Here is a 15,702-nt window from a genome sequence, read left to right as displayed (position 1 = left end):
TCCCTGGTGCTCCTAGGAGGGGCTTCTTGTCTATTGGACTGTAGGTCCAGAAGGGGGCAATTTGGTTCCAACTGGACATGTGCACATGCTTGGTGGGGCCAGCCTTGTCACCAGGTGATCTCTGCTACAAGGTTCTGCTGTTCCTCAGAGGTGCATGGCAATGACTGGAGACTTCTAGGCCACTCCAGGGATATGGAACAGGACAATGTGAAAGCTGACAATGAATGTCCCTGAAAACCTTGGAAATCCCTTAGTTATTCTCATCTCATCATCTTGTCCCTCTTCAAGACTAGGTAAATTGGGGCTAATAAACCTTGTGCTACCAGGTTTTAGAAGAACACTCCTTAAAGGAGAACACACCTTTATGCAGAGCTGAGCAGGAGTCTGAAGACAAATAAAAAAGGAATGCAGAGATCCCTCCTGCTTTGTGCCAACATAATTAGCAGCTTCTAATTATTTGATGGGGACCTGCATACTCCCTCAACTGGAATTCTGCTTCTGTCATTTTCTATCTGTGTCATTTTGGTTGAGTGAGTTCTCTGTGTTTAGAAGTTTGATATGAAAAAAATGGATGCAAAATTGTGCTATTCCATCAGATCATGCTGAGGACCCAAGGAGTGTTATGCCTCGGAGCAACACTCGGAGCACTGTGAGTGTACTTAAGGCTTGCTCTTCCCCAGGACTGACTGATTCTGTAGCCAAATTCCAGATTCTCCCTATTCTGAAAGATTGCCAGGAGCACATATGGATTCAAAAGTGTCTCAGTACCCCAGAGGAAGACCTCAGCTGCTGGTTCTTCCCCCTCTGTGAGCCCTCTCATCAGATGACATCAGAGTGATTGATTGTGGTGTGGGCAACTCAGAACCTTTAGATGGAGATGTGAAGCCAAGACACAAGCATGTCATTGATACACAGAAAGAGGCACCAAGTGACATTCAGGATCATGATGGGGATGTGTCAAAGGGCAGTACACAACAAATGGTTGGGTGCTTGGTGGGACAGAATGGATAGGGATATGGACAGAGAATCAACAGATCATTACTGTACTCAGAAGGCCCCAGGGAATCAGCTACAAGTGACAGATCTTATAATTGTGTGCAGAGGCCCACAGGTATGCTGGGGCTCAGTCTGTCAGTAAGACAGCCATATGAACAGGAGGACAGTAAAGGAACCCTAGGAGTTTAAGGAAAGGCAGGACGTTTAGGAAGAGCTCACTCCACAAGACTCACTGTTGATTCTGGAATGAAGACAAAGATGACAGGAATCTTGTATGTTCAGAATAGTGTGGTTGAGGCTGGTGTCCTGTCACATGGAGGCTGAGGCAGAAGTTCAAAGCCAGTTGTTTTTGTTTCCCTAAATTATACTCTAGGATTATTTAGCATATCATTTTTTACAACTCATTGCTGTACAATAAAATGACAATTTGTTCAGAAGTTTCACTGAAAATCCCCCATAAATGTTCATCTAAGGTGATTTATAATATTCAGGTATTTAATGTTAAATATAAAGATTGCCTGATTGTTCCATAAATGAAAGCCCTAAACATATAAAGTTGATGGTTTAAAACTGAAATAACATAGCAGAGTCTCTTGACTTTTCAAAAAGTAGTTACCCTATGTTATGAATCCCTTCCTTTAAACTTGTTTTTAATTGCAGAATGTGAACAAGAGTTTTATTTTCATGGACTTAGGATCCTCAGGTTGACCTCAACAACTCAAGATGTTATAGGTATGTCAGATCTGGAAACCTGAGGAATCAGGACTTAGGCAGAAGGTTACACAACACAGCAGATGTGTTCTATAAATATGTTGAACTCAAGTGCATGGAAGAAGGAAATTATAGATTCATATTAACATAAAATCTGGCCTGTTTACAGTATTATCTTTAGTTTAAAATAGGATTCATTTCTCCAATGGTTCAGAGCAGTGAGATCTTCATCATTTTTCATTAGACTTTTTCTTATTTATATACAACTCCTTCTAAATTCATCTTCAGTCAAATCATAATTCTTCATTATATTCCATGTCCAAAAATATTCATGAAACAAAATAGCTCTTACTGCCCTTTGTTTCAGCTCCTGTGTTAGCCAGGGGGCTTTTCTTTCCATATATATAATCTGAAACCTCAGAAACGGGCACCTACACAATGCACAAGACACAGGCTGCTTTCCATCGATTAAAATTTAAGGAATTTTTTGCTAGTGTCATCTTTAAATTAGAGAATAATAGGTGGAAGGAAACTTCCTACAAGAATGCAGCATAGTCTCATTTCTAGGGCACTCCTGAAGACTAATGGCTTGTTAGTTTTCATTCATCAACCAATATTTATCTGATAGATTAAAGGGTTCTGGACTTGTTATGATGTAATGGGTAAACAAATTTCTAGACTTTTGAGATTACCTTAGTTATAAATCAACTTTGTCTGCAATTTTCAACTTCAGTGGTCAACTTTCAATTTGGGCCAGAGGAGTAGTCTTTGGGCAAAATGTATATTGTTTTAAAGGAACCACGAACACTTCATGATCCTCTTTTTCTTAAATGGCTTGCAGAACATTATATGAAGTTTTATCCAAATCAAAATCCATAGACTTTACCTATAATCTGTAAAGAAAGCCAGCCGTGTAGTAGAAAAAAAAATTGACCTATTTATAACTTCAAAAACCTGCTTACTCTTGAAAATCAAATTATATATTCTGGGGCAGGGGCTGAAGTTTCTTTCATTTTATTTTCCCTTTCTTTCTCTTAATTAGGCTAATATTCTTCCAGTACTTAAGAATGGCTGGTAAGAAAATCATAGATACCTAAACTTCTCCAGATACTTGGTTTGGTTTGCTAAAGTCAGCCCAAATTTATTTATTTATGAGATTAGTTTTTATAAATTTTGCCAATCATTGTTAAACCCAACCATTATTAAAAATTAAGTAGATCATATAAAATCAGGAATAATTAATACTCAAATTCATCACTTTCCAATTATTTTTACCATACTATGATCCAAGGTTCTGAGATGATGTATACCTGCTTAAATTTGGGAATTAATATATGTTAATTAATATATGCATTCGGAATTAATATACACATTTCCACAAAATTGACTGCTAGAATTTGTAATGAGATGGCATCAAATCTGTAGATAAATTAGGGGAGAATTAACATCTTCATAATATTCAATCTTCTCACCTGTGAGCAGTGGATTCTGCCATGAGACTGGGTCCCATTCCAGCAGAAGCAGCATAGCACCTGGCAGGATGGAGGTGAGGACAGTGGCAGCCAGGAGAGCGGGTGCTGGAAAGGGAGGATTCATAGTTCCATGGGCACCTGGAGAGGGGACATCCAACAAGAAAGTGAACGAGGGGCCAGTTGTCACTGGGCTGCTTGGGTGTGGGGTCAAAATGAACATGGCAGTACTCACATGAATCTGAGAAAGGGCACTGAAGGAAAGCACAGACAGTTCTCTGATCCTTATGGCAGCTGAAGGTTGCTGGAGCTGATGAGGACAGGAGGGCTGATCTCCATGGATTGACAGTTCTGGGATGCATGAGAGGACTTGTTTGCCATGATGAAGGAAGTGAAGGAGTGATGCTTTTTGGTGTTGTTATTGGTGTTGGAGTGCTTTGGAGCAGAGCTGCTCTGGGCTGCTGCTGGGGTACATTCTTCAGCATCAACTACTGGCATGGGAGGCTTATCCCATTCTGTCAGCTGCTTAGCAGTCAAGTTAAACTCAATGTAGGAAATCAGAAATATTCCTATTTTGTCTTCCAGCATTCCTTCAGCACAGCTTACATCCACTCTCTGGATCACAGTCAGAACATCATCCTTAACAGATGGAAGGCAGTCATTATCTGCTGCTTTTTTGTCTTTCACTTTAAAGTCATAAAGTGCTTTGCACTGAGGTGGGGGCTAAAACAACTAAGTTGGTTGGGAAAAAGCCATGGATCCCATTGACTTACCCTGTGGAGCCAGTTTTTATCAACATGTTGTCAACAAATGATGATGTCACATTTGCTGAATTTAAAGTCTCCAGGGTTCTTTCCTTCATAGTAATGTAATGCTTGAGGACATGGTAACAGGTATACCCCTCACTGGGGCCTCCAGGCTTGCACTGGAGGCTGCCATCCACACTGGGAGCTCTCTAGATCTTTTGCACTACAATTAGCCATAGTACTGCCCTGAACCCTTAATGCATTTGTGCAGTTGGTCTCAATGCCCCCACCAGCTAGGTTTCCAAGGCCTCTCTGCTTGATGCCATCCAGAAGCTTGACCAGCAGGATGTTATCTGGATGTTCATCACAGGAGCAAACAAGAGCCCTCCAGTACGAACAACTGAGGGAACCTATGATCCCAGAAAACATCCTTTGCAAAACTGTGCTGGCAAGGCAAGACTTTTGCAGAAGAACCCAGGCATTCTAGACACACAGGACATTCCAAAAGATCCAAGAAGGCAGGTTCATTCATCTTGATGTACTTCACTGAGAAAAGGCTTCAGAAATGTTCATAATTGTGTGCAGCTCTTTAAATTATTCATCTAAGATACTTTGCTCTTACACCTTGGCTCCTCCTTCTTGTTCTTGGTGCCCCAGTGGTGGCAATGGCCAATGCAGATTCCACCCAGCCTTGCCTGCTGCTTTCTATTTCTCTGAAGGAGGTGTGGTGGCCCCTGGAGACTCCTTTCTGCTGTCCCTCTCTCTGCACAGAGACATTACACAGGTGTCAGTGCCTCTCACTTGACCAGCCTTAAATGTTCTTTTTTTTAAATCAACAGAATGCTTGATGGGTTAGAAACCAATATGTGAGAGATGGAATAGTCCAAATTTCAATCCTGGCTTGAATATTTTGTGACTGTGTGACTTTGGAAAAGTGACCTAACTTCTCTGCTTTCTTTTTTTCTGATGGTAGTAATAGTCCCTGTCATAGGGAACCTCAGGAACTACAGACAAAGCTCCAATGCAGAGTATGTTAGGATACACAATCTGGGCATGACAGCACTTGTTACTCTGAGTTTAATAATATATGAAACAAGAGCAGTAATGACAGTGACTTGTGGAGATGGTCAGCTGACAGTGCAGAAGTAGCAAACATCTTCACATTTTCTGTGAAGCAGCTGGAGGACACCAAGGTAGATGGGGCCTGGATTCCTGAACCTCCCCCTCTTTCCTTGCAGAATATCCCCCAGGGCCTGTCCATCTACAGCTTTGAGCTGGAGCAGTTCCTCTTGTTGCATATCCTGCAGGAGATGCTGGCTAACATGGTAGAGAAGCTGGAAGGGGCAAGTACACTTTAGACTGGAGTATTTAGTGTGCTCAGCTGCTGTGGGATGGTGGCTCTTACAGGTATTGGAAATCATGTTTGTGGAGATAAGTCAATGACTTTCACTTGTGACACCCTTGGGGTTGACCTTCTGCTTTACCCAGCACCCCATCATATCTTGAACTTGAAAACAGAAACCTAAGTGCAATGTAATCTATGTGGCTACCTGTTGTGCTCATGGAAACAGCCTCTCTTGGGCATCCGTGTGTCTCCCTGTGTCTTCAGAGCTCTGACTGTTCCTGTTTCGACCAATTGTTTTGTGCATGGCTCTTTGTTATTGACCATTATTTATTGTCAAATACCTTTAACTATGTGGCTATGTTCTAAGCTGTTGTTTGGTGAGTAAAATTTCATGGCACTATTACATATTTTAGGTAATAAAATCACGGTAATCTGGCTTTAGTGAATTTTAAATTTGCAAATAGCTGATCATTTTCTTTTGAAAATTAAGACTTTTATTTCTGTCTTCAAATGCAGATATTTTCCTTCAAAAATCTATATGGTGATTTTAATTATTTTCCATGTGATAAGCTCTTACTGACTGGGTAGTACAATTTGTAACCAACTCATACAGTTTAAAGTTAAGCAGAAGGATAAATGGTCACCTTTTGTGGTCTTCTCTATAATTTTTAGGGGAATTGTATGTGCTGCACTGTTGTGTACTTTAATAAACTCAAGTACTTCCAGGAATAGAACCAAAATTTTTCTTTATCATTAATGATTTCTGTATAGCTTTTATGGTCAAATCGTTATTCTTTTTGGGATGAGTAAAGAGATTATTAATACGTGGTTTCAAAGAAATGAGTGATTAATTGTGTCATAACATATAGTTTTGCACCATCCATGAGCAAATCCTGTATCTCTATAGTTTAAAAACTTTTAGTGTCACAGCTTAGAACTTTTCAGGCTGTGTATGAATTCTAAATTAAAATTTAACATACATAATTTGATGAAAACCTACTATAGGAAAGAGATGCATTTCATGGAGCTGGATCTTACTTTCAGCTGCTCGTATTTTTTAGGTAGAAAACACTGTCAAATAGCTCAAGGAAAAAGTGTCTAAAATTTTAGGGAGTAGAAAGATTCTTATTTAAGAAGCAGTTTTGATGATACCCCAGGAGTGATATTCAAAATATTGTACAACTGCATTGGCATAAGTACCAGTGAATTAGAGTGGCTTTGAGTTACAGTGCTGGAGGTTGGGGTAATCTGAGTGATTTGTGGGGGGTTCTGGAGGACCCTTGGGGTGGTCCAGTGATGTTTACCAAGAGAGATAGGTTTTTTCCACTATAATAATCATTTTAATCATGAGAGTGTTTACTGGTTGTATTTGATCCATGGATACTGCTGGGACTCACAGGAATCATCTTTTGGACTCCCTGGATGCCCATAGCATCTCTCCTTGAGTTTTCTGATGTCTCCTTCAAACTCCTTATGGTACTATGATGGTGAATCCTTTTGTCAAGCAAATTGACATGTCTCAGTTAATAAACTATACACAGTAGATTCTCTGGAATGAAGATTCCCATTTCCTAGGGTAACATGTCAGAAAGGAAACATTAATCTTTTTATTTAGTGGGGGGGTGGTATAAGGGATTGAACTCAAGGGCACTTGACAACTGAGCCACATCCTTAGCCCTAGTTTGTACTTTATTTAGTGACAGGGTCTCACTGCACACCTCACTTAGCACCTCACTTTTTGCTGAAGCTGTCTTTGAACTTATGATCCTCCTATCTCAGCTTTCCGAGCTACTGGGATTCTAGGTGTGCACAACCACACTCAGTTCACCAGTTTCCAATTAAAGGGTGCTACTGATTCCCTAAAACACAATGCTTGCATCTTACAAAGAAAAATTTTTTTGTACTAGAATTTTTGTAGGAAATGATATTACAAGTTGTGGGTAAGTGTACAAATAGCTGTTCCTGAACTCTCAAAATGTTCAGGAAGCACATGGGGTACTGCATCTGTCATCATCATCTCTGGTGACCTGGGGAATGATGACGTGAATGGTGCAAAACTTTCTCACATTTAAATAAGTGGTAAGACCAAGTGCCCATGTCACAGAGTGGAAAGTCAAAGGTAATTGACCAAGACTTAACTTTTTTAGCTGGGTATGGTTTGGTATCTTAGTAGTATTTGATATGCTATTATAGTTTCTATACCATTTGAAAATCCTATAATCCTTCAATGAAAAATGATTTTTAAGAATCCTCACTTTTTTTCTTTCTACCAAGAAATGGGAAAAGGAGAGTGGATAGGAATGGAACAGCATTTGATGCCTGTTCTCTTTGTCCCTTTAATAATGGGAATAACTCTTTTATAGTGAATATTATGATGATGATGATGATAATGATGATGATGATGATGATGATGATGATGATGACAGTGTTATTGACCTCCATGTTCAGATGATAAAAAGGCTCAGGAAGTTTACTTGAAAGTAGGTACCTTGATACAGATGCTGTAGATGCAAACAAGCTACTCTCATTTCATGACTTTTACATCCAAACAGAAACAGCTCTGACAAGTAAAGAGGAATCTGCAGCTTTACTTTATGGCTAACTGCTTCTATTTTGTATGGAACTGAAGACAATTGGTTTGAGTCCTAGAAGTGTTGCTTTTTAGTTGTGTGCCTTGACAAGTAATCTCTCTGAAACTTATTATGATTTCTGTTGCTATAATTGAATATCACCCTTGGTAAATTATAGAGAAAAGATATTTTATTTAGCTCATGGCTTTGGAAGTTCAAGAGCATGGTGCTGGCATCTGGTGAGGCCTACTCCCTCATGAGGTGGCAGAGGGCAGCAGCACATGGTGTTGTAGTTTAATGGATCTGGAAGGGCCCGTGTTTTTTCTTTTTCTCTTTCTTTCTTTCTTTCTTTCTTTCTTTCTTTCTTTCTTTCTTTCTTTCAAGACAGGGTCTCACTAAATTGCTGGCCTTAAACTTGTAATACTCCTGCCTTAGCCTCCTAAGTGGCTACTAGGATTACAGGTGTGTGACACCATGCCCAGCTGACAATTTGTACATGTATGTACACTGAGAAATATTCACCATGAACTAATTAATATTTGTAACCTCACATAATCACATTTGTTAAAAAGTTTCTAAACTTTCATACCCTATGGAACTGGACAAGTGTTTTAGTTTACATTGGCCATAGAAATAGAATTGGTCTAATCATACATGGTGGCATAATGCCTTTGAACTTTAGAGGCATTTAGGAAACCAAAGACTACTAGTGAATGATTTCCTTCAAACATTATATTTGGCTTATCAAAAATTCAAGCATAACTAGGAACAAAAACTCTATTAGATGTCTTTTATTTACATCAAGCAATGAACTCTATCTTAACAACAAAATAATTCACTTTCAGGAGCTAAAGCCATTTCAAAGTGTCACATCTTATGTATATTTATTTTTTGCTGTATATTTATAATGACCCAGTTACTTAGAAGTTTTTACATCCTATAAGAAGTCAAAAAAACATCTGAAAAACAATTTTGAAGACTTAAATAAGTAGTAGTCGAGAAAAACAGACATGAAAACCAATTCAAGTTTCAATTCCTTTTTTTAAGAAATATTTCATATGCTATACTTTTTAAAAACAACTTGTCAGAATTGATTAATGCCCATGGTAGCAACTCTTCTAAAATTACTTTTGAAATAGTCTAACTCGAGAATTTTTCTATAGAAATAATTCAGATGACTTCTATACTAAGTGTCAATAGGCTGCGGATGTAGCTCAGTGGTAGAGAGCTTGCCTAGCATGGAGAAGGCCTTGGAGTTTAACTCCCAACACTGCAAGAAAAGGAAAGGGAGAGAGGGGAGAAAGATGGAAGGAAGGAAGTAAAAAGGGAGAGGACAGAAGGGGAGGGAAAGGAATGAGTCGTTACAATAAAATGGCAAGTGATACAAATATATGATGTACTAGCTCTTTAAATTATCTTACAAAGCTTTAGAATTTTAGTTACATCAAACTGGTTGACATTATGACTGAATGGAATAGCACATAAAAAGCTCTGCCTTGACCTGGCTGAAACTAAACTAAGGGGTGGGTGTCAAGGAGAGGAGTCCTCTCTGTCTCAATTGGGACACACTGGAACCTGCACTGCTTCAGGATGCACAGCATAGTGAAGGGGCCAAGACTTCCCTGACAGGAACTTGAGTGTGCTAGGCTCCTGGGAGCCTATGACTGTGTATTCCCATGCCCATGCACACAGCTCCACCCCACCACACCTGCAGCTGCTTCACAATGGTATGCTCCGTTGCCTGGTGCAGGTTTGAGTTCCTCACCAAAGACCTGAGTGTCCACAGCCTGTTTGGGCATGGCTGGGCAGGCTGTGGCTGCAATAGCAGTAGGCAAAACAGCCTTAGTATGATGGAATGGCCAAGGGGTGCCCCTCAGCTGTATTTGGGGTTGGTCCTGGAAGAAGTATGCAGGGCTTTGGTATCATTTCTGCGGATATGAAACCAGGCCCTCATCCTTATGGATATCCTTGGGAGTTGGTATATGCAGCTATTGGATTTTTTGCTGTTCTCTTGTTTCTGTGGAGATGTTGTCAATGTGTTAGAAGCAGGTGTTATGTGAGAAGAGAAAAAAAATCTTGCTCTAAAACTTGGTGGACTAATTGAAGAAAAATGTCAACTACTTGAGAAAGTTAGCATTGTTCAAAAAGAGTATGAAGGCTTAAAGTCATCTTTAAAGGATGCCATTTTGGAGAAGAAATCCATAGAAGCAGAAAATTTAGAGGCAACATATGAAAACCTGGATAGTTCTAAATCTAAATTGGGCATGAAATATTCTTTCTAGAAAAAAAAGAGCTAAAAGAAGAGAAAACTAAACATTCTCAACAGGATGAATTGATGAAAGATATATCAAGAAGGATTAAGTCCCTAGAAGATGAATCAAAACCCCTCAAGTTACTAATAGCCAAAGGTGAAACAACCTTGAGAATATTTCAAATAAATGCAGAAGGATTTAAGTTAGCAATAAAAGAGGTTTTGAAAGAAAATTCTCAAATTCAGAATAGTCAGAAACAACTTTTACAAGAAGTTGAAGTATGGAAAGAAAAAGTGAATGACCTTAAAAAACAGAAAATAACATTGGAAGACTCTACAGTATATGCAGAACAAGTTCTAAGAGAGAAAGAAAATCACATTAAGTCTCTGATTGAACACTTGGTGCAGATGAAAGATTGGGCTTCTGTGCTTGGAGAAGACCTAAAAGATGATGATGGTAACTTGGAATTGAAAAAGAAAAGTGAATCAGAAATTGGTGCTCACTTAGATGATCAGCCAAAAGGAGCTTTGAAGGATCAGGTTTATGGTGCTAAATGCCCCTCTTAAAACCTTAGAAAGAGAAAGAAATAAAATGTTTATTATCTGAAGTAGACAAAGTAAAGGAAGACCTTATAGAACATATTAAAAATCTTAAGATAGAGAAAACATCTTTGCAGTCAAAATTACACAATTTAAAAGAGAGAATCAGAATCTTCAGCAGAAATTTAATGTTATGATTGAACTATATAAAAAATGTAATGAAACTCCAAAGAAAATTAATAGGAGAGGAAAATTACCAGGTAGAGCGAGAGGAGAAACTTTCAAAAGTGGATGGAAACATCAGCCATACAACTGAACGGCTGGAGAACTAGAGAAAGCAAGTCAAAGATCTTGAAGAAGTATTGGAGAGAACCATTTATTCTTATCAAGGGCAGATTATGTACTGTGAGAAAAAAGCACATGATAATGAGCTCGCAGCTCAGAGTTCTAAAAAATACTCCAAGATTTAAGGAAACAAAATGCTCACAACAGACAAAAATTAACTGAAAATTAGGTTAAATTTAAACTTTTTAGAAAAAGATCCTAATGCACTTGATGATTCAAATACAGCCTTTGCCAGAGAGCATTTCCCAAATGGTCTCTCACTATTGGGTCAACCTTCATTTGAAATGGGAGGTTCTCTTTTGGAAAAGAAGGGTCCACTCATATTCTCATCTTTGGTGGGAGGAGAAAGTGGCTCAAGAGGCCAAGAGAATCCTATGGGACCTCAGATTATCAATGAAAGGAGAAAATCAGGCTATCTTGGGTTAATTGATCCTCAGAGTGCCTTATAATACTGGGCCCCTGTCACCTCCATGGGAAAAGACCTATAGGAGGATGATCCCTCCACCAGGCTAACCATATTCTGATCCACATCTTCCTCTATAAAGGCAGGATGTGTACTATTCTAATTATGGTAGACTATCTGGACCCACGGAACACAGAAGTTTCAATATGCCTTCTTTGGATAAAGTGGATGGGCCTCTGTCTTCAGAAATGGAATCTAGTAAAATTGATACCAAAGTCAATCTTGGTAATTCCAGTGTGCCTGATTCATCTCTCCCTGCTGAAAACCAAGCAACTGGCTCTAGTTTTGTTTTTTCATCTTCCCCTCCAGTCAGAGGTGCATTGTTTCCAGTGGACCCAAGCAGTCAGTTCATGAGAAGAGGACCTTTTTTCCCTGCATCTCCTCCAGGAAACATGTATGGAGTATCTGGAAATTATTTTGCACTGGGCCTACCACCCCCTCCATTCCCATTGGGAAATGTCAATTCACTGAGGTGTTTTTCTCATTATCTTCCCCCAAGAGCTGCATTCCTCCCCCACCTCCACAATCTGAAAGTAGAAGTGAGTTTCCTTCAGGGTTGACTCCACCTTGAAATGAGACTGCTACTGAACATCCAGAACCACAACAAGAAACCTGATGTTTCTGATCTCTCTTCAAAGTAATTTGACATATCTCTCATTTTTAGTTGAAGTATCTGTTTTTACTTAAGTAAGTTATACTTTTGCTCCAGTTGAAGCTTAATGGAATTAAAATTCTTAGGATAGTATTTTATAAATAAAAATGATTTTAAAATGAATTTTATGAGTAAATTATTTCTATTTTATTTTATTCTAGGTAGTGTAACTTAATTTGATTAATTTACTATTACATAAGCAACAATGGGAGTTTTGTATACAAAATCTTGCAGTCAGCTATATTTTAAAATCCAAAAAAGCATATGCCTTTATACAAAGAAATATACTTATTATGATTGTAGCATATGTGAAAGTAACTTTATCAATGAAAGATTTTAATTGATTTGAAGCCTTGTATGGCATTGATGATAATAAAAATCAGCTTGTTTTTCCATAAATTAGAATAACAAGAGCATATTAAGTGTAAACAAGAAAACATGACTGTCATGTAAACAGGAGATTTCAAATATAAGAAATTTCCAGTTCTCAGGAAAACTTTTAGTAATTGTAAACCACCACTTAAGTTCACTTGATCCCCACTGTTCCTTATATTCTTTATTTTATGCCCATTTTCATAAAATTAAGAATTGTATTTTACTGTGGGTTATGTCCCCTTTTTAATTTTTTTATATAAGTGGCATGTCATTAGGGTACGATGTGCTCATTCAAGCAAGGATTGTTTGGTAGGAGTATGAGTAATTCCATGGGTGAAAATTATATTCCAATGAGTAGCAAATTGTGCAAAAGCACAGGGTATATATTCAGGGGCATTTTCTGTTTTTAAATAAGTAGGCTTGCCCATAGTGGCAAAGCAGAGTAATAAATAAGAATTGTAAGCAGGTAAATTTTTAGATCAATCTGAAGTAGTCCAAATAAACCCAGAATGATATCAGTTGAAAAATGAAGAAAGGAATAAGGATGAAAAGGAGGGAAATGGGTTAACACCCATTTGCCTAAGTGCATTAGAATGCAGTCCTTGTGGGTTTACAGATTCCCACATAGGGGCTCAGGAGGGTGTACAGTGAGAACAGTTATTGAAAGTGGCCTGAGCTTTTGGGGAAGAAATGGAAAACATCTTCATTCATGAGCAGAAAATTCATGAGTTTTTTGCTGAGAAAATCCATGAGTTTTACAGCATCTGACAAAGGATTAGGGACCTCACAACTGTATCTGTGTGGGTGTTATTCTCTGTCAGAGGTCCAGGAATCTTGGTATGGCTATGCATATGAGCAAGGAAGATGGGAGACTTTTGATGCTGTGAAAGAGTCTGAAGGGTTAAAAAAAAGAGATAGTAAACTGGAATCCAAACGAGGGGATAACACAGCTACAGAAATATGAGGAACAAGTTTGGTGATATATTCAGAATCTGTGGTAATGTTTAAAGTAGTAGAAAATAATCTCCCAGTGACATGATAATGGAGGTTAATTCAGCTTGCTGCAGAGAGAGTTGAGGCAGGATCCTGTTGTTTCTTTAAAAACTGAACAACAACCAAGGGAGAAAGTAGTTGGACGTCAGTTGTAATTTCTAATTTATTCATTTAAGAAACCATATTTATGAAGATTAATCCCAATTATGTTAAATTTAACTTATCTTAATTATAAAATAGTATTATCAGAAAAATATGATTAACAGTATTAATCATCTCCTCTCTGTTAAAAAAATTTTACAAGCAATGGACACTATGTTACATTTTAAACATTTTTTTTGGAAATAAAGACTTTATTTTCTGGCCATCTAGAAATTTTTTTAATTTATTTAAATGCAGAAGTTTCTTAGTCATTGGTGACATACAAATTAAAACACAATATGTCACTATTGCCCACCCAGCTGAATCACTAAGATCACAAAAGACAGACTGTAATAAATGTTAGTGAGGTTATGGAGAGAATAGAGTGTTCCCATGTTACTAGTGGATTGAATTCATACAGTTGTTTGGGAAAGCATTTGGTAATATATACTAAATTTCAAATATGTGTAACTGATGATCCAGAAATTTTCCTCTTGGGATTTAAATAACAAAAATACTTAACATGCAATTTACCCAAACACATTTCCAACAGGAATAATAGGAGAATACTTCTTCATAACTCAAAAGAAGAAGCAATCCAAATGCCCACAGGTGGTAAAACTGTTCAAGGCACCACATACACAATAGGAGACTATCAAAAGGAGATGAAGAGGGCTGGGGTTGTAGCTCAGTGGTAGAGCACTTGCCTTGAAAGCATGAGGTACTGGGTTCAATTCTTAGCACCACATAAAAAATGAACAAAAATAAAGATATTTAAAAAAGAATTATTTTTTTAAAAAAAGGAGATGAAGAGACTTGGGCTTCAGGCAGTTGGACATGTGATTCTTACAAACAATGTTGAAATTAAGAAGTTATTTCTTTCACTATATAATTCCATATACATAAAATATAAAATGGACACAAAGAAATGCATTCCTATTTTGCTAATAGGGTCATTTACAGAGGGTTATGGCAGGAAGGGAAAATGGGATTAGAGTCTGCAGGCTCTGCTCTAGTTTATTTTTGTTTGTTTAAGTTATATATGAAAGTATAATGCATTTATGCAGTTTGATATATCATACATAGATGGATAACATTTCTCATTTTTCTGAGTGTACGCGTGGCAGAATTATATTGGTTATGCAGTTACATTTATACATGCAGTAAAAATGTCTTTCATTCTATTCTTTTCTATGCCCACATCCCCTCTGCTCCCATCACTTCCCTCTACTCTAATCTAAGATAATGCTATTTTTCCCTACTGCCCCCTGCCTTATTGTGAATTAGTGTCTGCATATTAGTAAAAAAATAGGCGTTTGTTTTTTTGGGATTGGCTTATTTTTCTTAGCATGATATTCTCCAACTTCAACCATTACTGGCAAATTCCATGATTTTACTCTTCTTTAAAACTCAATATATATATATCCTACATTTCCTTATCTATTCGTCTATTGAGAGACATCTAGTTTGGATCCATAGTCTAACTATTGTGAATTGAGGTGCTACAAACACTAATGTGGTTGCATCACTACAGTATGCTGATTTTAAGTCCTATGGGTATAAACCAAGGAGTGGGATAGCAGAGTCAAATGGTGGTTCCATTCCTAATTTTCTGAGAAATCTCCATGCTGCTTTCCATAGTGGTTGCACCAATTTGCAGTCCCACCATCAGTGTATGAGTGTACATTTTTCACCACATCCTCGCAACCATTAATTGTTGTCTGTATTTTTTTTATTGGTTGTTCAAAACATTACAAAGCTTTTTTTTAAAAAAAAAAATTTATTGTTTGTTGTTCAAAACATTACATAGTTCTTTTTTTTATTGTTGGTTGTTCAAAACATTACATAGTTCTTGATATATCATCTTTCACACTTTGCTTCAAGTGGGTTATGAACTCCCATTTTTAGCCCATATACAGATTGCAGAATCACATCAATTACACATCCATTGATTTACATATTGCCATACTAGTGTCTGTTGTATTCTGCTGCCTTTCCTATCCTCTACTATCCCCCCTCCCCTCCCCTCCCCTCTTCTCTCTCTACCCCCTCTACTGTCATTCATTTCTCCCCCTTGTATTATTTTTCCCTTTCCCCTCACTTCC

The 15,702-nt window shown here is 37.8% G+C and overlaps 2 pseudogenes; one reads left to right on the top strand and one right to left on the bottom strand.

Moving 5' to 3' along the window:
• Positions 1 to 3,393: 3,393 nt before the first annotated feature.
• Positions 3,394 to 15,702, bottom strand: part of LOC107140261 — a 74,403-nt pseudogene continuing 62,094 nt past the window's right edge.
• On the top strand, positions 9,688 to 12,178 carry LOC107140352 (annotated as a pseudogene).

This window comes from Marmota marmota, unplaced genomic scaffold, assembly GCF_001458135.2.
Source record: "Marmota marmota marmota unplaced genomic scaffold, marMar, whole genome shotgun sequence".
In the NCBI taxonomy this organism is placed as follows: Eukaryota; Metazoa; Chordata; class Mammalia; order Rodentia; family Sciuridae; genus Marmota; species Marmota marmota.
This window is presented reverse-complemented; position numbering and strand designations above follow the sequence as displayed.